This window comes from Camelus ferus, chromosome 6 (genome assembly GCF_009834535.1).
Source record: "Camelus ferus isolate YT-003-E chromosome 6, BCGSAC_Cfer_1.0, whole genome shotgun sequence".
NCBI lineage: Eukaryota > Metazoa > Chordata > Mammalia > Artiodactyla > Camelidae > Camelus > Camelus ferus.
Window position 1 is genome coordinate 5,292,871 of NC_045701.1, and position 20,385 is coordinate 5,313,255.

At 47.0% G+C, this 20,385-nt stretch overlaps 1 long non-coding RNA gene across 1 annotated transcript; it reads left to right on the forward strand.

Moving 5' to 3' along the window:
* The first annotated feature begins 10,380 nt into the window (after positions 1–10,380).
* Positions 10,381–14,341, forward strand: LOC116664066. Its single transcript, XR_004320388.1, has 3 exons — positions 10,381–10,391; positions 10,451–10,454; positions 13,464–14,341. It is a non-coding gene; the product is annotated as an uncharacterized LOC116664066 (long non-coding RNA).
* Positions 14,342–20,385: the final 6,044 nt, after the last annotated feature.

The following is a 20,385-nucleotide window of genomic DNA, read 5'->3' on the forward strand; positions in this document are numbered from 1 at the left end:
AGTTACATTTCCTGCTTGGCTTCATGTTTTTGAAAGTCAGCGTTTGGTGATACGGATCTCAGTTTTGTGTGGCCCTTTTCCTTTTTACTGTTTCCCTTATCTTGTTTCCTTGGCTATTCTTTGGCTGTGTGATAGACATTGTAATTTGAAGTCTGGGTTTCTCCCATGTGGATTTTTGTCACTGCAATGAAAAAAAAAAAAGAATTTCCTAGTATTGTTTACTACGGATATACCATAATGTATATAATTATTCCTTTATTGATGGCTTTTAGGTAGTTTTTAGTTTTTTACTATTAAACAACAATGCAGAAATAGCATTAAACATAATATTAGTGTATCTGAGGAAGCCTCAATAAAGAGATACATCTTTCTCTCTGAGGTTTGGAATAAATTAAAAAATGAAATAAAAACTAGGGAAAAAAAGGCAAAATATTTTTATGACTGGTATTAGGTAAGTTGAGGTTGTGGCTTCAGATCTGTTGATGAGGTTTGCTCATTTGGATCGCCGGCATTAGACTCACTTCCCCCAGACAGAGCTGCTCTGTGCTGGCTCTGGCTAACTCACAGGGCACCTGAGCACACATGCAGGAACACGTGTGACCTTGGAGGCCAGGCACATTTCCAAAAGAAAAAAGGAGGTAATAGCTCAACCAAGAACATGTGCATTTATTCATTTTGAATGAGCCATTTAGATAAATCATTTGTTAGGGTAGAAGAAATTTGGGGACCAAGGTTGCAGGAGAGGGAGACCCACCTCTGTAATGCTGTATGTATTTAGCATTTTAGGGAAGAAGAGAACCTGTCTAGACATGTACTCTGGACACTTGCCAGCTGGGAGACTGAGTAAGGAGCCTTGTCAGAAAGCATCTCTGGAGGCAGGTGGCTGGAGCTGGCCCTCTTGCTGAACTGATGTTCGATGCTCGCCTGTTGAGCCAGCTTTCTGCACTCTCTGCTAAGCTGCTGAAATGGCAAAGAAAATGTACTCCAGGCCACGCATACTCGTCTGTCCCCAGTTAGCCAGTGTTTCTGTTGTTATTTCCTGGTTGACTTCTTGCAGATTGGTCAGAGAATGGCTGTAATATTTGTACTGTTTGGAATGTACTGTGTTTCTGCTTTGTGGATGCTCACACTGTGTTACCTGGTATATAGATATTTTATCACTGCTAGATCTTCATTGTGGATTTTTGCTTTATTAAGCCTTATGAAGTGCCTTTTGGGTTTTTTTTTTAAGCCCTTTTAATGCTTTTACCCCATTGTTGCTCTTTTTGTTAAGATTATGAGGTGTTTTCTTTGTGTTTGACTCTGAGGTGCCTACCCATTCTTCATATTTTTAATATTTTCTGTTTTGTTTTAGATGTCTTTGTATCGTTCTGCTTGTAGTTGGGTTTTGCTTTGTGATCCAGCTGGAGTTTTTCCTTACTGGATGAATATAGCTCCTTTAAATATATTGATATGCTTGGTGTTGAGCCCATCATTATGATTTTCTGTGCCTTCTGATTTGATGATTTTATATTTAAAAAATCATTTAAATATGCTGTGTGTTTTTCTGGTTTGTTCTGTTTGTGGACTTATTCTAATAATGGGAAAGGGTTGCATTTTTGTACTAGGGGTTATCTTTATTATTAGAACTTTATGTGCTGTACTTGGTCCACTGTTCCTTTAGAAAGTTCTGTTGACTTCTTCAAATGAGCAGTGATGGAATTGGCATCTTTCCAGTTTTAAATTCCTTCCTCCCACCTTTCTCTTCTCCCAACATTTTTTCCTTATTGTTTTCTTATAGTTTTAAATAGACTGGTACCTGTATTACTTGATTTATCAATTTTAAATTGTGTCTCTCGTTTATAAAAGATTCAGGGAACTGGTGTACTTTGTTTTGTTTAATTTATCATTTTCATGTTAATCAAGTAATACACTTTTTAAAAACAGGTTTATTGAGGTATAATGTACGATAAATTGCAGCTATTAGAGTGTACAGTGTGGTAACTCTGACTTGTGAAAAGATCACCATAATCAAGATGGCAAACATATCCATCACCCCTAGAAGTTTCCCCAGAAGGTTGGTAATCCCTTTGTCCTGCCCCTCCTGGTCCCCTCAACTTGTCCCCGGATGACTACAGAACTGCTGTGTATCACTAGACACTACTTCCCATTTTAACATTTTTTAATGAACGGAACACAGTATGCATTAATTTTGTAAGTCTTTTAATCAGCATATTTCTTTTGCAACTCATCCGTGTGTATCATGGATCAGAAGTTGGTTCATTTTTAGTGCCGAGCAGCGTTCCATTGCAGGGAGGTACCACGTGCTGACATTTGGGTTGTGTTCCGTTCAGGGCAGTTACACATAAAACTGCTGCAAACATTTGTGTGTTAAATCTTTAACTGTCTTTACCTTCACTAGTCTTCCCCAAAGAATTAAGGCTCTTACTGCTTCTATTTATCAGCATTCTGTGGATCAGTGAGGTGGTCAGGTTCTCTGTGGGTTAGTCACGGTATCCAGAGCCTTGCCTGAGGATCTTGTGAAAATGCACATCCTGACCCAGTAGGTCTGGGTGGGACCTGGGATTCTGCATTTTAACCAGCTTCCAGGTGATGCTTATGCTACTGGACCACGATCACACTTTGAAGAGCAAGGCTGTAGAGCCTGAGAGTTGACGCAAGCAAGGCAGTAAATAGTGTAGTTTCTTCCTACAGGTGAAAGTAAACTACTTGTAGTGTGTGTTTTTTTTTTTTTTTAATCAGAAATGGAAATAACTACATTTGCCATTGTCAAGCAGCATTTGAAGTGCCAAGAGCTTTGTTACATCTGAAGCAGCAGTCCATAGTGGAAGTCATTACTCAGGTACATTTGTTACAATCTCCCAGACCAGTCTGCTGAGTGGGAGCGTGGGGACTTACCTCGCCAGCATCCCGTCTTCGCGTTTTCCGTAGTGAGGCTTTATTTGATTTGGAGTTTTGGTGGGAAGAGGGTGCTCTGGTGTTGGCTCTTCTTACTTTAATGACCTACACAGTCACGTACCAGAGACGGTCTGGGTTGGGGGCGTCCTGGGAAACTCGAGTCAGAACTCTAGTGTAGTCAGCTGGCTGGTACCTTGCCTCTGGTTCCTAGGGTCCCCGACTGGACCCAGTGAGCTGCGGTGTTGCTCCAGATTTCCAAGAATTAGCAGAGCACAGAGCCAGTGTGCTCGTCAGAGTTCCCTAGGAGTGTCGGCATTTCCCTTTCCTCAGATACATGGTCGCAGGTCCTTTGGGATGGATGTCCTCCTCAGGGACCCTGGGTCCGGGCTGTGAGGGCTGGTGATAAGCAGTAATGGGGGCAGTGGAGACCCTGGGGCCATACCACCTGCATTCGAATTATGCCTGTACCAGGCCAGTAACAGCAGCTTCTCTACTCAGTGTCCCTGTCTGTAAAGTGGAAGTTGCGATAGTTCGATGTCATAAGACTGGTAGGAGGTTCAGGTAATGTTTGTAACATGCTTAGTCCTGTGACCACACGTAGTAAGCACTTCCAAGTATTTTGCTAGATCCACAGGTAGCAGTGAAAAAGAAAGAAGGCAGGTGGGTAAGTGGTAGGCTTGGAAGAATCAAGCAGCTTTTCTCACTTCGCACAGTGGTCACTGTCGTGACTCCTGAAGCGATGGCTCCCACTTGCGGCCCTGCAGCCCTCTGTGCGATGGGGTGAGTGTGCGTGTGGGCGTCCAGGCCTGCTCCTTTCTCAGCAGCCTTCGCTGGGCTCCAGGAGAGCCAGGGCACAGCCAGCCTGGAGGCTTTGGGCAGGAGTGGTTTTGTTTGTTTTTTGTGGTTCCTTTGAAAGTTGATGATGGCAGTGGGAGAGAATACATTAACCTGACGGTAAAGTTTTGGCTGAAATTAGGGGCCATTAGCAATTTATTATAATTTTCAGTTAAGCTTGATTTTATTTGTTCTCTTTGAATGATTTCAATAAAGTCAGACTTCTGGTATTACTCGATGGACATTTCTTTTGAAATATTTGATTTCTCTGTTTTCTGTGAGAACACTATTCAAGCAAAACCAAATTTAAAAGTAGTGTTTTTCCTTAATAACTGCACTGTTTGTATTTTTCCGGAAACATCTGAAAACCTACATTATGTGTTGCATTTACCTCAGAACTGACAGGAGACCCTCAGTTGCCTTTTCCCCACATTCCTGGCCGTCTGGCCCCAGTTGTGCCCACAGGGGTGTCCTGTGGACTCCGGGGTAGACGGGAGCCTTCCTCTGCCACTCATTTATTTTTCTCTTAAAATAGCAAAACTTTGCTTGTTTTCTTTAATTATATTTTTAGGATCATTCAAAGAATTATTCTTTGTCATACCTGGCTCATTTCCTGGTACTAACCTCAAAATAGTACGCGGTCCTGCTGGTTGCATAACGTCCTGAGTCATGATTTCTTCCTGTCGCTGTTGGGAACAGCCATTGCTCCTGGTGGTTCCTGTTTCGTTCAGTTGCACTGTTTTATACAACTGCCGTTTTGATTTTTCTTGGGTCTTTGAAACTGATAATCTGCCTTTCTAATGGTGTGTCTTACTGAGTTTCCTCTGAGCTTATGAAGTGCTCCAAGTAGAAGAAATACTGCACGTAAAAAACAAGCACATTAGGTAATTACGGCACTAGCATGGACTTTGAGATGGCTCATGTTTTCCTGAAAAAAATAAGTAAGAGAAACATCTTTCAGGGAAAAATTAGGCTTCTGCAGAACTTTAGGATTTATACAGTAAAGATTAAAATTTAATGACTCATTGACTACTTATTAAGCTGTTCTACTTAATCCTTTAGTAGGAAAAATTTTATAGATTGCCTTATGTAACGCTAATTTGTGTTAATTAATACTTGAAAGTACTAAGTACTGTACCGATTTAATGAGTTGAGAGTGTTAATACCATTTTCCTTGGTTTTTTTTAATATAAGGAACCCCACATTTCTTGTCATTTGTGTTATATGTAAGTTGTAATGTTAAAAACTTTTATCTCCTTGAGAAAAATGTCTTAAGTTTTTAATTGTCACATTTAAAAATAATTTTCATTACTTCCAAAAAGTAGAAGCATATTGGGGAATAGTGTTACATTCTCTAACTTCAGAATTAGGAAAAACTTTAGAAGGAGATGAATCATTTCAGCACCCCATGCCCCTAGCCCCCTCATCTCCTGGGTCAGTATGTTTGTTTTATTTCTCCTCTTCTCCTACCACTGCATTATATAAACCCTATCCTCATACTTTAAGTCATGTGGAACCTAAAATCTGGCTGTTGGACATACCCCTTTCCCTTTCCCCTTCATTTTTTACCGAGTCCAAACTCGTTCTGCTCGCCACATGACAGGCCAGTGAATTGGGAGACGAGGTGTTGGGGCAAGGAATAGCGACGTCATTCGGAAAGCCAGCAGATGGAGAGGATGGCAGGCTAACATCCTGGAGAACCATCCTGCTCCAGTCAGAATACAGGCTCCTTTTATACAAAAAAAACCCCCAAAAAACAAAAAAAAAAACCCCCAAAACCCCAAAACAAACAGGGGAGGGGGGATGTGGTTGATTGTTGCAAACTTCTTGCTGCAGGAATTCTTTGTTCTTGCAGCTGTCTGTGTAGGTCAGGCCACAGTGTCCCTGTAAACCTCCAAAAAAACAAAGGTTATTCTCTATTTTGCAACTTGCCATCTCCACGTAAGTGCAGAAATGCTGACATCCTTAAAGGTCAGAGCCCCAAGAATAGGCTTTCCTGGGTATTTCAGGCTAAAGGCAACATTGTTTTACAAAAGGTGCAGAGCGAGCAGGACTGAGCCTAGAAAACAGGGCACAGTGGTCAAAACTAAAGGAACAGATCCAGTATGGAGTCAGATCTGTTCTCCTCTATTACAATTTTATGTTATCAAAGTAAGGTTTGTTTATAGACCTCTCACGTGAAGGGAAAAGGTATATTCATTAATCAGTTTCATTTGTGTTTTTATTTCTCTCTTTTACTGACATTTTATACCACTGGAAAAATGATGCTTTTTAACTTTCTGTTGGCTTAGTGTGATTTTTAAGTATAATGTTTATTTGAGGATATTAACTAATAAAAATGTAGAGCAAAGCCTTGTCAACCCTTTGAGCAGCCACTGCCTTTGTGTGGCAGCACTAAGAACATTACCGACGACCAGGATTGTAACCTTCCCGGATTCTTTCTGTTCGGCTTCAGGCTTATGAAGTTATGTATATTACTTTTGTAATTTGCAGTTGGTTTATTCCTTTTCCCCTTCTATTCAGTCCACATTTTCAGTGCACAATTTGATGTGAAGAAAAATTCCTCCTTCCATATGTATCAAATCAATTTATCTCTATTTTTAGGGAAAAAGAAATCTAAGGCATATGAGATAACCCCTGTTTACCCTAGGATGGAATTTTCAGAAATGGGAAGTCAAAAGCGCACATATTTAAGGCCTGGGTTTGATTCTGGAGGCCCTTTAAACTCACTTTTGTGTTTTCTTTTTCTGAAGAGTCAGCTTCCAGCAGAAACTTATTAGTGAGTGTTGAAGGCTCTCTGTGTTGACCCCCATGTTCACACAGCCAGGAGAGAACAGCCCCACTCTCTTCCCGTTGCTCCCTCCAACTTAGGACCTCTGCAGTTTTTCTTTTCTCTAGAAGGCTGCACATGTTCATGTTGTTTCTTTAAAGTATTAAGTGAAAGAAGTTGATAATAAATCAAAAAGTAGAGAAAACACCAGGGTTAATGTAATGGAGACAGAAGAGGCAGGGGATAACCTTGACATCTGTCGCAGAGCGATAAGAAGGATGTTACTGATCAGCGTTGATGTGATGTTAATCTTGCTTCAGGATGGACAGTGGTGTGAATGCTGTGCTGGAAAAATACGTACAGAGTGCCTTGGAAATGTAAAGGAAGGGACTTTTGACTTGCTAGGCATTCCAGGCAGAGGACAGCTTGTACACAGGTGTGGATGGGAATGGCTTCTGGAGGTGCTTTAAGTAGTTTGGGGCTAGAACACAGAGTAGGTGTGAGAGGTTGGAGAAGAGGTTGGGCAGGTGGGCAGACTTAGTTCATCAGATGCCTCCTGTGCCATGCTGTAAGTTTGCTCTATTTTTACCCTGAATGTGGAATAAGTCATTGTACTATTTTAAATAGGGGGATAGCATGACTGCATTGTAGAAAGATTTTCCTGCAGGAAACATGGACAATGCATTGGAAGGGGCAGATTGAGGTGAAGGAGGTCCTCCTGCTGGTGAGAAATGAGGGCCTCCTCAGCAGGGGTGGCGTGCGTGCTGGCACCCTGACTCCAGTTCTTCTGGAGCACGCTGGAGGCGCAGGAAGGAGCAAGGCTCACCCACAGCACCCACCGCTTCTGGACCGCTTTGACTCTGGAGATGTGCTGGTCGGTCCAGCACAGGGATGGCAGATGCAGACAGCAGGTGGGCAGAATTTTAAAAGAGCAGCCTGAGTTCACTTCAGCAAGTATAGGTGTAATGAGATTAAATATAGATATGTGTGTATATATAACATACATATGATACATGTGCAGTTTTTTGTCGAATACAGTTTTAAAAGTGCATTCAAATGTAAGAGTTAGCATTTTAAATACTCTAAAAATGTAGGCGCCTGGTCTGTTAAGTCCAGCCCATGTGCTTGCATCCTAGTGTCTGGTTTGTTGTCCCACCACGTGAAGGATGTGTAGGAGCTCCAGGTTACAGACCCACATGGCCCTTCCAGGGGAGCTGCTGTGGGTTCTCCGTGCTGAGCACACACTAGAGCATTGCACGCCGACGCTTACGCGCTAGTACAAGGTGTGTCGGAAAGCCTAGGCGTTGTAGCAAATGAGAGGCATCGTGAAGACTTTTGTATTTTTTTATGAAAGAACTAACGTTTTATTATGCAGAAAAGCTATAAATGCATCACTTGTCGAAGTGATTGTCGCGAGGAAAATCCTGCTGAACATCAGGTGTTCTTTCCCCACCTGTACTTCTTCAGTAAACGCCTCGTGATGGAATATTTATTTTTGTCAGTGTGAAGATTACAGAAAAGCTAAGCAGACGCAATCTTAGTATCTTGTTGATTACACTCCAGAAAGAAAAAGAAATGGCAGAACATTAAGCCTAAATGCCATTTGCTATAATTACCCCGTGTGAAATGTAACTGGTAGCTGTCAAGCTTTGATTGAAACTCACTGAAGGTTAGCGCCAGCTGCATGCATTAATTGTCTCTGGGAGCAAATGCGCAAAACCGCAGCCGCCATTTGGAAGCAAGCTTTTTTGTAATTTGTTGTGAAGTATTTTACGATTGAGTTCGGATGAATGCTGCTGTAACTTCCAGTTTATTTATTTATTTTTTTTGCATCATTTCCAACAGACAAAGTCCTGTTATGTTACATCTGAGGTACTCTGTGTAAGGGGTGTTTCCATATTTCATAGTAATGAGTATTTAGAGAAAGGGAGCTTACTATTTTAAAGAAGTGTTTTGAAACATCTATCTAATAAATATTTGAATTATTAATATTTAGCTTTTTCTCCATATATGAAACCCAGTTTATACAGTGGCATTTTTTTAAGGTGGTTTGCTTGTATTAGAATCTTCATAAAGTTTATGTCTTTTGAAAAGTGTTGAAACAGACCTATTGTCTATAGCAAAGTGATGAATATTAGCTGGCGAATTTATTTGTGTACAAGTATGTTTTCGTGGGTGAATAGTTAGTGTTTGATTTGACAGCTGCCACGTACAGCGCCAGATACGCTGTACCAGCATTGTCACAGATTGAGTCTGTCTTCACATTGATCGCAGTCTGAATTGTGCAAAAACTCTATGCAGAGCCCAGACAGAATGTGTTTATTCCTTGACTCCCTTGCAGGGAGCGTCTAGTGTGAGGCCCCGCCCACGAGCCACAGCTGTGAAGGCGGCTGAAATTCATCGCATGACACTGAGGAACGTTGCGGTGCTGCTGGACAGTTGATGGTTGCAGTAGACGTTTGCTGCTTGTTGGCCACCTAGCATTCTCCTTTCTGAAAACACTCCAGTTTCCAGGAGGGGAACTCTGGGCCTGTTCCTGCTAGGGAGGGAGCCGGAGTCCCCCCTCCTGCCCTTGGGCACGGAACCTCGCCGCCCCTGGGTGTGGGGGCTCCCCCCAACCCCGGCCTCTCCCAGAGCACGACCCACTGTGGCCCAGCCGGGTGTCCTGACTGGTGCCTGCCCGTTGCCTTCCAGAAATCCCCCTTTCCTTACGCTAATCAGAACCAATTTCAGTTGCTTATCACCTTCACCACAATTTTAGCTGGTTAAAGACACGTATCCTTCTCAAGACTAAGGTGATACTTTGATTTCAGTGAAAGTGTCCAGTTGGTGGCAGTTTCAGACCCCATTGCTCGGAGACGGACCACACTTGCCCTGTAAACCCTGCCAGGCGATCCCTTTTCATCTTCTCTTGGTTAGTGTTTGAGACATAATTTATACAGGTCTGGATAGCAGGCTGTAAAGGTATTTGGTGGTATTTTTCTGTTGGCTGAATTATATTTAAAACTGTAGGAATCCTTCCCAGTGCCCGAGTGTTAAAAGCCAGTTAGTTACTGGATGGTGTGTATCGTAAAAGGGCAGCTGAAATAAAATGTTTCTTCAACTGATTTTTTATTTAATGTAGGTTTTTTTTTAAAAAAAGCAAGCAAAGTATGTCATTTTCTCTTCTGTAGTTTTAAAGCAATAGTTTTAGGGTTAGAAGATGACTAAACTTGAAGCGTTACATTTTAAAACTCACTCATGTAGAATAAAATTTGCCTTTATCATTGAAGACAATTGTTTTCTATAAAAATCTAAATGTTGCTGGAAGAGCTATGTATTGAAAATAAATTGCGTATTTTTTCACTCACGATGAGCTCGTGAAATGGAAAATTTGAGCATTTATATTTAGATCTGTCACTGCATGGTTTTTGTATTAGGTCACTCTCTGACCCTGTCCCATCTTTCTGCATTCAGCCCTCTGGAGAGTTAAGCATTTCTGTAGCGAATCCCTCTCTTACAAGGGAAGTTTCTCAGCTCTTGGAAAGAGTTAATTGTCTGAATCATATCACTGAATAGGATAGAACTGGGGAAAGGCTAGCGCGGCTAGCTTTTTGCTTTGTATTCATTTTTATTAATATATGCTTCTCTTCTGTTCTCTGTGCTTAGATGTATTCTACACAGTATATTATAACAATTATATGTGGATTTACCTCAGAGTACCTAGATTTGGCAATGTGTATGCTAGAAACGTTTCAAGAGAAGACCCCGACTTTCAAAAGAAAGCTGTGAAATAGTTGCAACTGGTATATTAGCATAAACAGTAGGAACTTGGAGTTTTAAAAAATGTGTATGTGGCGTGTACAGAGCGTTACATGTTTCTCAGTGCAAGCGTGCGTGTGTGCTCTTCGTGTATTCACGGGTTTTGCGAGCGCTTGGATTCCGTCCCCTTTCTGACGTAGGAGTGAGCGATGTTGGAGCGGGCGGCACCTGGAGGGTGTCCTTGTCGTAGAAGTTGTTCCACAGGATGGGGAGGCCCGTGGGGCAGCGCTAGAGCTTAACTTAATCCGAAGTTTGGATGAGCTACTTCGTGCTTTCAAGTACAAAAGAAAGGAAAACACTGTTCTGTGCGTAAACTTTTAACGGTAATGTTGCTGAGAAGAGGTTGACTCTGTGGATCTTTAGTTTTCATCTGAGTGCCTCCTCAGAGTCTGCTGGACTTGATGTTTGAAGACCAGACTGTGTGTAGTTAAAGCTGGGAGTTAGTGGGACAGATCTGTGAGTCCAGGAGTAGGAATAGGGTTCTGGGCAGGAATGTGATGTTTGTGGTGGGAGGGGCCAGACCCAGCCAACCCGCACTACTGTCCGTCCAGGAACCGGTGTGGAGAAGGTGGTAGGAGCCTTAGGGACGGGGAGCAGTCGCAGAGTAGGGAAGAGAGACAAGGAAGGGGGAAGCAGTCTCTTTTTCTGCCCCTCTGTGCTGCCTGGGGCACCCACTGCGCTGGAGAGGAGATGGCCGAACACCACCCGTGTGAGACTCGGGCTCCCTGGAACCACCGACAGCAGGAACGGGACATGGCAGTTGAACGGGTTGATCTCTTAAGCTGAAGCCACAGCAAAGGGAGAAAGACGTGCGTGCCCGCAGCAGCCTCACGTCCACTTTGCACCTGTGGGGGGTGGCGTGGGGCAAGCAGATGAGGCCCAAAGAAATTAAAAAAAAAAAAAAAAGCAAGCAACTGAAAATGTACATCTGAAAACATCGGGTTATTCTGCCTGGCTGTTACAGACATTAAACAAGAACCAGACACCACCACGAAAAGGGAGCGGGTGAACAATCAAAGGGAAAGACAGGCCCCGTTTTGCGTCGTGAAGGTTTGGAGTTAAGGCTGGGTGTAAGTCGCTGACCCAGTCGTGTGGCGGGTCACTGGTTATGGCTGGGACGCTGGTTGTCCACAGTTTCACATTTGGAAGCTGGCGTACCTCCAGCGCGTGCATCGCTGACTCTGGGTCTTAGGGATGCATCGGTGGGTTAAGCTGACACTTCCTTTCCTGTTACAATACAGAGACCTGCGTCCCAGGCTGGAGGTCTGGTTTTACTCCTGATCACCTTTGTGCCTCTAAAGCGCTCTACTGAAACAGACCTGAAAGGGGACAGGTGCACACAGGGTTCCCGCAGTCTGTCACATGCTCATAGTTTCCCTAAAATCTTAATTTATTTTACAGTTTATGTAGAGTTGTCAGTCTAGCCTATAGAATATTTATATTAAACGTGTGCCTTTTAAGTTACCCATGAATAAGATATTGAAGAGGGGGAGGGAGCCCTACCTCTTCCGTCAGTTAGTGGGCGAGACGTGAGTGCCCGTGCCCTAGACACGGGGCCACAGACACCCAGCTCGGGGGCTCCTCTTACTTGTTAAAGACGAGCACTGACTTGTGTGGGGCCTGCGTTCCCTCCTGGGCGATTATTCTGTGAAATCTCATGTGACACTTGCTGTAAGGAACTCTTGCTCTGATTACAAAATCAAAGTATATGACAAACTCTTTCTTACAAAATGGCTTTTAGATGTTGTGTAATTCTTACCCATAGAGGCCAGTCACAGAGGACTTTGCTCAACAAAATTTACTACTGTAGAGGCTGCAAATGATCAAATTCTGTTTGCTTGAAACATCCTTGGAAGGTAGTCATCAGTACGTGACATTTCGTTACGCTGTCATCTCAACTTTTGCCTGTGAGCCTCACTTTCCAGTGTAGGCTTAAAGACCATTAAGCCTTCTGGCCACGGAGGTCCACGAGGCAGTGAGCACTGCCATTTGCCATCTGCCCATTTTAAGGCCTCATCAAAATGAAAGCACAGACTGTACAAGAAAAGAAAAAAGGTTTAGTCGTTAACCAGTACATAGCCAAGCTAAGGGAGAGGCCTCGTTAACAACTGAGTTCTCAACAGCGTTTTTGGAATGTCGGAGGTGAGACAGGTTGAAAAGCCCTAGTAGCCTAGATGTGCTGCACGATGGCGTCTGAAGATGTGGGGCGCAGGCCGTCTTTCTCAGGGAATCGTGGAGGCTCAGCGTCAGTAGCCGTTCAGAGCTGACACCTTGGACCCGTGGCTTCCATAAGCAGGGTGTGACTGAAGGGCTGGTCATCAAACTGTGGTACAGATAGGTCCCCCAGCGCCCCTCTCCCAGCGAAAGTGCACACGCTCACAACGTGCGCACAGACGTCCTCAGAGCAGACGGAGGTGGCACGTGTTATTAGGCAAAATAGGCAAAAATTGTTTCTGCTTAGGATATGAAACTAAATTCTGATAAGGGTTTCGGTACCGCAGGAAAGCCCTCCTTATCTGGGGATGGGGAGGATTTCCTCCTCAACAGTCAGGTTCCCTTTTGTTTACACCAAGGAAGCCTGCCCAGCCTGGTCAAACACAGTCTAGAATTTCCAATTTGAGACGAAGCCCTTCTAGGGGGAAAAAAAAAATAGACCAACTAACAGAGCCGAGAACAGTAATCCCCATCTTCCTCTTTTTTCATCTTTTTTTTTTTTTTAACATTTTTTATTGATTTATAATCATTTTACAATGTTGTGTCAAATTCCAGTGTAGAGCACAGTTTTTCAGTTATACATGAACATACATATATTCATTGTCACATTTTTTTCGCTGTGAGCTACCACAAGATCTTGTGTATATTTCCCTGTGCTACACAGTATAATCTTGTTTATCTGTTCTACAACTTTGAAATCCCAGTCTGTCCCTTCCCACCCCGCACCCCTTTATATGAACAGAGAACGAAAGGGTCGTTGGGTTTACAAGGAAAATTGACAGAATGAAAGGAAAAAAAAACACGGGCCCTAAGGAAGCAGCTGATGCAGCAGCAATGATATTACAAGAAAAGGCTATTAGATTTATTACTATTTTTTAAAAAGGATTACTGAAATGAAAATCTAAGAAAATACAAGTGAAGTAATCTTCCAAAATGTACAGCAAAGACCAGAAGAATGCCGGAAGAGATACGTGGGAAAGGAGTCTGTGAGGTTCGACACTTGACTTAATAGAAGTGGGAGGAAAGCAACAAGAGAGAAGTGTGAAAACAGAAGGGAAGGCAACTCCCGGAGGCAGAGGTGACACGTGTCTTTATACGAAAAGGGCCCCTTGAGAGCCAGCACGAGTAACAGAAGCAGCTCATCCATGGGTGTGCGTTTGTGGAGGATCGGTGCTTCAGGGATGAAGAGGAGACTGTAAAAATGTTCAGAGAGGGAGAAAACAAATTGTCCATCGACGAAGAAGTGTCCAGCTGAGGGCGGCAATGTCTTCTCAGTTTTAATGGTGGATATTCTAAGTATTGCCAGCAAGATCCAAAGGGTAAACACACTTTTTTTTTAACCCAGAATTCTGTATCTGACAAACTACCACTCAGTTGTGACAGCAGAATAAAGGCGTTTTCAGGTGTACAAGGCCTGGAAAGATTGGCTTCCCGAGTACTGTTATTAGGAAGGTAGTTGGACGTGTGCTCCAGCCAAACAAAAGAATAACCAATAAAGACAGCCTTGGCCTTCTGGAAATAGAGGACTCAACCTAACTGGGCATCAGAGCAAACCCAGGAATAATGGGAATAAAATAGATCCAGACGGCAATCGTTCCAAACTGGAGCCAGGAGTGTGAGACATCTGAGGGAGAGGAAGGATTGACAGCCTGGGGATGTGTTACCCCCAGCCCCCCACTCTACCAGAAAGAAAACCATTAGGAACCCCAGGAAAAACTCCTATTTTAGCCTAAATATGGGAGGAAAGGCCTTGCTTTTAAGCAGTCCGTGCCAAAGAAATGGGTCCATTTAATCTTAAAACTAGAGCTTTTTTTTTTTTTTTTTTTTTTTAATTTCTTGGAGTGGTCACAGGATCATGGCATTGAGTTTGTAAAGAATGAAGTGTAACGTTAGCACACCTCTTGGCCTGGCATTAAATAATATTTATACATCATAATGTGAATGCTGGTTGTTGATTTTCAACTTTTAGAACCAGTCTGTGATCAGAAAGGTTTGGTTGCTGTTTACTTCAAGATACGAATGCTGACAGCCTTGATGCTGTTAAAGGAGAAGTGTGGCTGACCCCAGGTGAGCTGCGGAAGGGCAGAGGAGAGGTGTGTGATGGCTCCAGTATCTGAGGAATTGAGACGCAGACTCAGCTTAGTGGAGCAGGGAATTTATATTCTGTATCCTTGAAATCGTAAGTAATTATAAAACGGCTAAATACTGAGAGGGACAGGTGAAGATTAATGATGATGAACTAAATTTTAATTTTTAAATCTAGGAAAATCAATAGATACTACGTCAAGTCGTTAAATCTAGAAACTTTTAGATAAGAGTGTATTATTTGGGGATACAGAGAGAACTATCAGAGGAGCAAAAAACGAGAACAGTCGGAAGTTCTCCTCTGGGGGATGGGCTCAGGGTGTGCAGGAAGGGTGCACACACATACATCCTACTGTACTATTAGATTTGTCCTACGCGTACATATTTTGAGAAGACACCAGACAGGCAGCTGGCCCCCGGGCCCGTCTGCCAAGCCCCGAAGCGCTGATTAGGGGCACGGGCTCTGGAACTGGACCACCGAGGTACGAATCTCAGCTCCCCCACTAATTGTGGGAGGTAGTTTTTCTCATTTTAATATGAAGGTAATGGAAGTACCAGGCCACAGGGTGTCGTGAGGTCAAGTACGTAACGTACTTGCAAACAGTGCCTGGCCCCGGCAGTGGCTCTTGCCGCTTAGCCACTGGAATAGGGTCCAGGCGGCCGTTCAGTTTACGCTCATGAGCTGGGTCACCACAGGGGGAGCACGGGAGGCCGTGTCTGTGCTCAGCAGGGGCAATGCTGTCCTGCTGTGTGTGAGGAGAGTGGGGAGACCCTAGCAGCTGGGCCCGGGTTCTGGTACCTCTCATAAATGATCCCGCTGTCCCCAGGTCACCTCTCCAGGGTTAGGAACGTAACGCTACGTTGAACTGTTTCTATGGGAAGACAGATTCGAAGCAAATTGTCTCCGTTTATACTAAATTTTATAGGAACATAACTAATGTAACACTAAGGTTGGCAAGTATTAAATATACAGATCGGCCTTTAAAGATGTTTCAAATAACTAATGTATTTTGATGGCATTTTGCAAGAATGTATTTACAGAACTGAGCAATTTGTTGAAGAGTATGAACTATATGGAATATAAACATGAAATGCTTTTAGTTTTCTCCAGTTACTGTGTTCAGCTGAGCTTTTACAAAATCTCCTTTTTCTTTTATTAGTTCATTTCTTGATCGATCCCATCACTCCCTAGTTACCTTTGGTTGTTCATGAGTTTAGCCCAGTTTGAAGCTTCCGTCTCAGGCCCAGCCTAGAAGTGTACCTTTTTCTATTTCCAGCCATACTGGAGTAACGAAGACCAGGTTTGCCCTTCTGCCTTAAATAACTACAAAATTGAAAATACACATGGAACAACTTTCTTCAGAGACTAGATACAGACAGCTCAGGTCCGTGATCCTGAGAGGAAAGAACCAAACAAGCAAAGTCCTAAAATTACAGCTCTCTGCCTAGAGGCGTTTTCTAGAGAACAGGGTGAGACAGGGGGACCCAGGCGCTTTGAGATGGTCTCTCTTGGGATGCAGTGGATTAAACAGGTGAGATACAGTCTAGGAGAGAGAGCGGCTGCACAGAACGGTAGTTGCAGAAACTTGCACAGTGGTGCCCTTGAGTTTGTCACTGATTAAGATGCACTCACACAGAGTAAAACTCTGCAAGGCCCGATGAAGAATAACCAGGTAACTGTAAGGAGACTTACCCCCCAGACCTCACACAAGAGAGACTGGGGAAAGCTGCAGCCTCTTGAGTAGCAGGGTGGAGACGCTCTGTAGGACACGATGTGAGTTAAGTAGCTATCCAGAATGGTTGTGCGAGTAGGGCCCAAACTAACCCTAACGTAATGAGTTCTCTAAACCTGCCCTAACAAAGCTTAACGACAAGCCTAGTGAGGGTCCACCTGCACTGCAAAGAACTTAACTGTCTGTGGGCCACGGCCCAACGTGCTGTAAAGGGAAACAGCAGAATGCAGTACACAGCACATCAAACAATGTCTGGCAATCAATCCGAAATTTATACACAGGATGAAGCAGAAACACGTGACGTAGGGGGAGAAAACCATGACTAGATAGAAGCAGATACAGCAGAGATGGTGGAACTTGCAGAAAAGACTTCAAAACGACTTTATATTTGTGCTCAAGGATATTTAAAATGAAAATGTACGTAAGGAGAGAGCTAGAAGGTGTAAAAGAGAACCGCCTGGAACTCCTAGGGCTAAAAATCGGTCCCTGAAATGAAAAAAACTGCTGGGCGGAATTAACTGCAGACTAGATGCTGCAGAAGGGAAGTTTGGTGCATTTGACAACACAGAAGTAGAAATTGCCAAAACCAAAGCCCAAGAGAAAACTTGGGGCAGCATCAAGTGGTCTGACAGAATATAGTGAAGGTCTCAGTGCTCACAGTCAAGGTGGGGAAGAACAATACTTAAAAAAAAAAAAAAAAAAGACCCGTCCTGTACAGTTAGTTCCGTGAGAGCTCTGGGCTCCCCCCCTCCAATCCGCAGGCTCCAGGAGATCCGGAAGCACCAGAGGGTGGACGGGGGGATGGGGGCGCATCCGCATGTGTGCAGCCCTGGGTCCCTGTGTGTCTGCTGCACAGGGAGGGTCCCACAGGGCCCTGTGCACGTGCGCATTATTTGCTCACAAGGTTCTAGAGCCACGTCCCTAGCAACAGACCAAACAGTGTGCTCTTGGCCTTCAGCAGAATTGGCAGTGAAGGACAGCGCTCAGAGTCCTGCTCTCTGCCCTTGACCTTACCTAAGTGCCCTATGGGCAACTACCTGAGCACACCCTGCCCCTCAGCCCCGCCCCGAGCCCTGGGGGGCCGGCACCTGCCGCCAGGGCCCGGCCACCTCCAGCCCGCTCCCCGCCATCGCCGACTGCCCCTGGCCGGCCCGGGTCACCTGGCTCTCCACCAGCTGCTGGCCGCTGGCAGGCCAGCCTACAGGTGTCCCATGACTTTACATCGACGCCTTGTAACAGCGCTTCACAGAAGATGCTCCCTGCTCCCGCGGACCCTGCGCTCCTTGCTGGGCGTCCTCAGCTCCTCCTGTAGTCTGGTCCGTCGGAGGAGGGCCGTGCTGCGCGCCGAGACCTCCACGCTGTCCTGCAGCTCAGCGTCTCCAGCGGGCACAGCCACCGTCTGTGCAGTGAGGGAACAGCCCCGCACTCCTGCGCTGCCCGCAACGCCCGGGTGTGCCCTGGACTCGTGCAGGGAGGCGGTGTCGAGGGCCCCTGGTGAGAGCGGGAAAGGGTTGGCCAAGGAAGACCTGGCAGTCCCAGAGGGGGAAGATCAGAGGAGCCCGGATGGCACCAGGGGTGAAGAACCCGAGAGAGGCCCCGTTTCTTTCATTCCGAGGCCCGGGTCTCTGCAGAGGAACCTCTGTGCCAACAACTCAGAAGACGTCTGCGTGGAGAAACCCCAGACCTCTTGCGTGAGCTCCTGCCCCCGGAGAGATGCCATCAACAGCTTGTACAGCTCCTCCCAGGGTTCCCCGCCAGTGCGGAGGAAGAGGGGTCCCGCACGCAGCGGACTGCCCCCGAAACCCTTGAAGAAATCGAGGAAGGAGAGCCCCCAGCCTCCCGCTGAAGCTCCGGTGGTCTCACCGCAGACGAACTGGCCCGACAGGGATGCAGACACAGCCAGAGGGCCGAGGGGAATCGAGGGGAACACATCCGATGGTCCCAGGCCCCGAAGATGCAGGTTTTCTCTGCTGCCACACAGGCGAGGGGAGCCCTGAGGCTGCCCCCACCCCCTGAACTGTGTTCCCGAGTCACCTCGGAAGACCTCAACGTGGAGAAGAAAGCAGCGTTCCGGGCAAATCATAGCATGTTACGGGGTGAGACGGAGGCCGGCTTGGCTCCCCCGCCCTCCCCGGACGCTGAGGTCACCCCCAAGGAGACCACTCCACCCTCTCAGCCTCTGCTCTCGGGGGCTCCCCAGACCACCAGTGGAGGCATCTTGCCCCCTCTGCAGGCCCCGCAGATGGCCCCTAGTAGTGACCAGGCCTTCGTCACCCCCGCTCAGGGGACTGGGGTCACCCCCGTGAATAGCAGTGTACCCTCTCAGCCTCTGCTCTCGGGGGCTCCCCAGACCACCAGTGGGATCATATTGCCCCCTCTGCAGGCCCCGCAGACGGCGCCTAGTGGTGGCCTGGCCATCTTCACCCCTTCTTCGGACTCTGGGGTCACCCCCATGGAGACCACTCCACCCTGTCAGGCTCTGCTCTCGGGGGCTTCCCAGACCACCAGTGGGAGCATCCTGCCCACTCAGCAGGCCCCGCAGACGGCGCCTAGTGGTGGCCTGGCCATCTTCACCCCTTCTTCGGACTCTGGGGTCACCCCCATGGAGACCACTCCACCCTGTCAGGCTCTGCTCTCGGGGGCTTCCCAGACCACCAGTGGGAGCATCTTGCCCCCTCTGCAGGCCCCGCAGACTGCCCCCAGTGGTGCCCTGGCCTTTGTCACCCCTGCTCAGGGGACTGGGGTCACCCCCATCAATAGCATTGTATCCTCCCATCCTCTCCTCTCGGGGGCTTCCCAGACCACCAGTGGGAGCATCCTGCCCACTCAGCAGGCCCCGCAGACGGCGCCTAGTGGTGCCCTGGCCGTCTTCACGCCTTCTTCGGACTCTGGGGTCACCCCATGGAGACCACTCCACCCTCTCAGGCTCTGCTCTCGGGGGCTTCCCAGACCACAGTGGGAGCATCTTGCCCTCTATGCAGGCCCCACAGATGGCCCCCAGTGGTGGCCTGGCGTCTTCACCCCTTTTTCGAGGGGACTCGGGGTCACCCCTATGGACACGACTCCACCCTCTCAGGCTCTGCTCTCGGGGGCTCCCCAAACCACCAGTGGGAGCATCTTGCCCCCTCTGAAGGCTCCGCAGACGGCCCCCAGTGGTGCCCTGGCCTTCGTGAACCCGCTCAGGGGACTGGGGTCACCCAATGTATAGCACTGTACCCTCTCAGCCTCTGCTCTCGGGGGCTCCCCAAACCACCAGTGGGAGCATCTTGGCCCCTCTGCAGGCCCCGCAGATGGCCGCCATTGGTGGCCTGGCCTTCGTCACCCCTGCTCAGGGGACTGGGGTCACCCCATGAATAGCACTGTACCTCTCAGCCCTCTGCTCTCGGGGGGCTCCCCAGACCACCAGTGGGAGCATCCTGCCCACTCAGCAGGCCCCGCAGACGGCCCCCAGTGGTGGCCTGGCCGTCTTCACCCTGCTCAGGGGACTGGGGTCACCCCGATGAATAGCACTGTGTACCCTCTCAGCCTCTGCTCTCGGGGGCTCCCCAACCACCAGTGGGAGCATCCTGCCCACTCAGCAGGCCCCGCAGACGGCCCCAGTGGTGGCCTGGCCGTCTTCACCCCTGCTCAGGGGACTGGGGTCACCCCGATGAATAGCACTGTACCCTCTCAGCCTCTGCTCTCGGGGGCTCCCCAAACCACCAGTGGGAGCATCTTGCCTCTTCTGCAGGCCCCGCAGACGGCCCCCAGTGGTGGCCTGGCCGTCTCACCCCTGCTCAGGGGACTGGGGTCACCCCGATGAATAGCACTGTACCCTCTCAGCCTCTGCTCTCGGGGGCTCCCCAAACCACCGGTGGGAGCATCTTGCCTCTCTGCAGGCCCCGCAGACGGCCCCCAGTGGTGGCCTGGCCGTCTTCACCCCTGCTCAGGGGACTGGGGTCACCCCGATGAATAGCACTGTACCCTCTCAGCCTCTGCTCTCGGGGGCTCCCCAAACCACCGGTGGGAACATCTTGCCTCTTCTGCAGGCCCGCAGACGGCCCCCAGTGG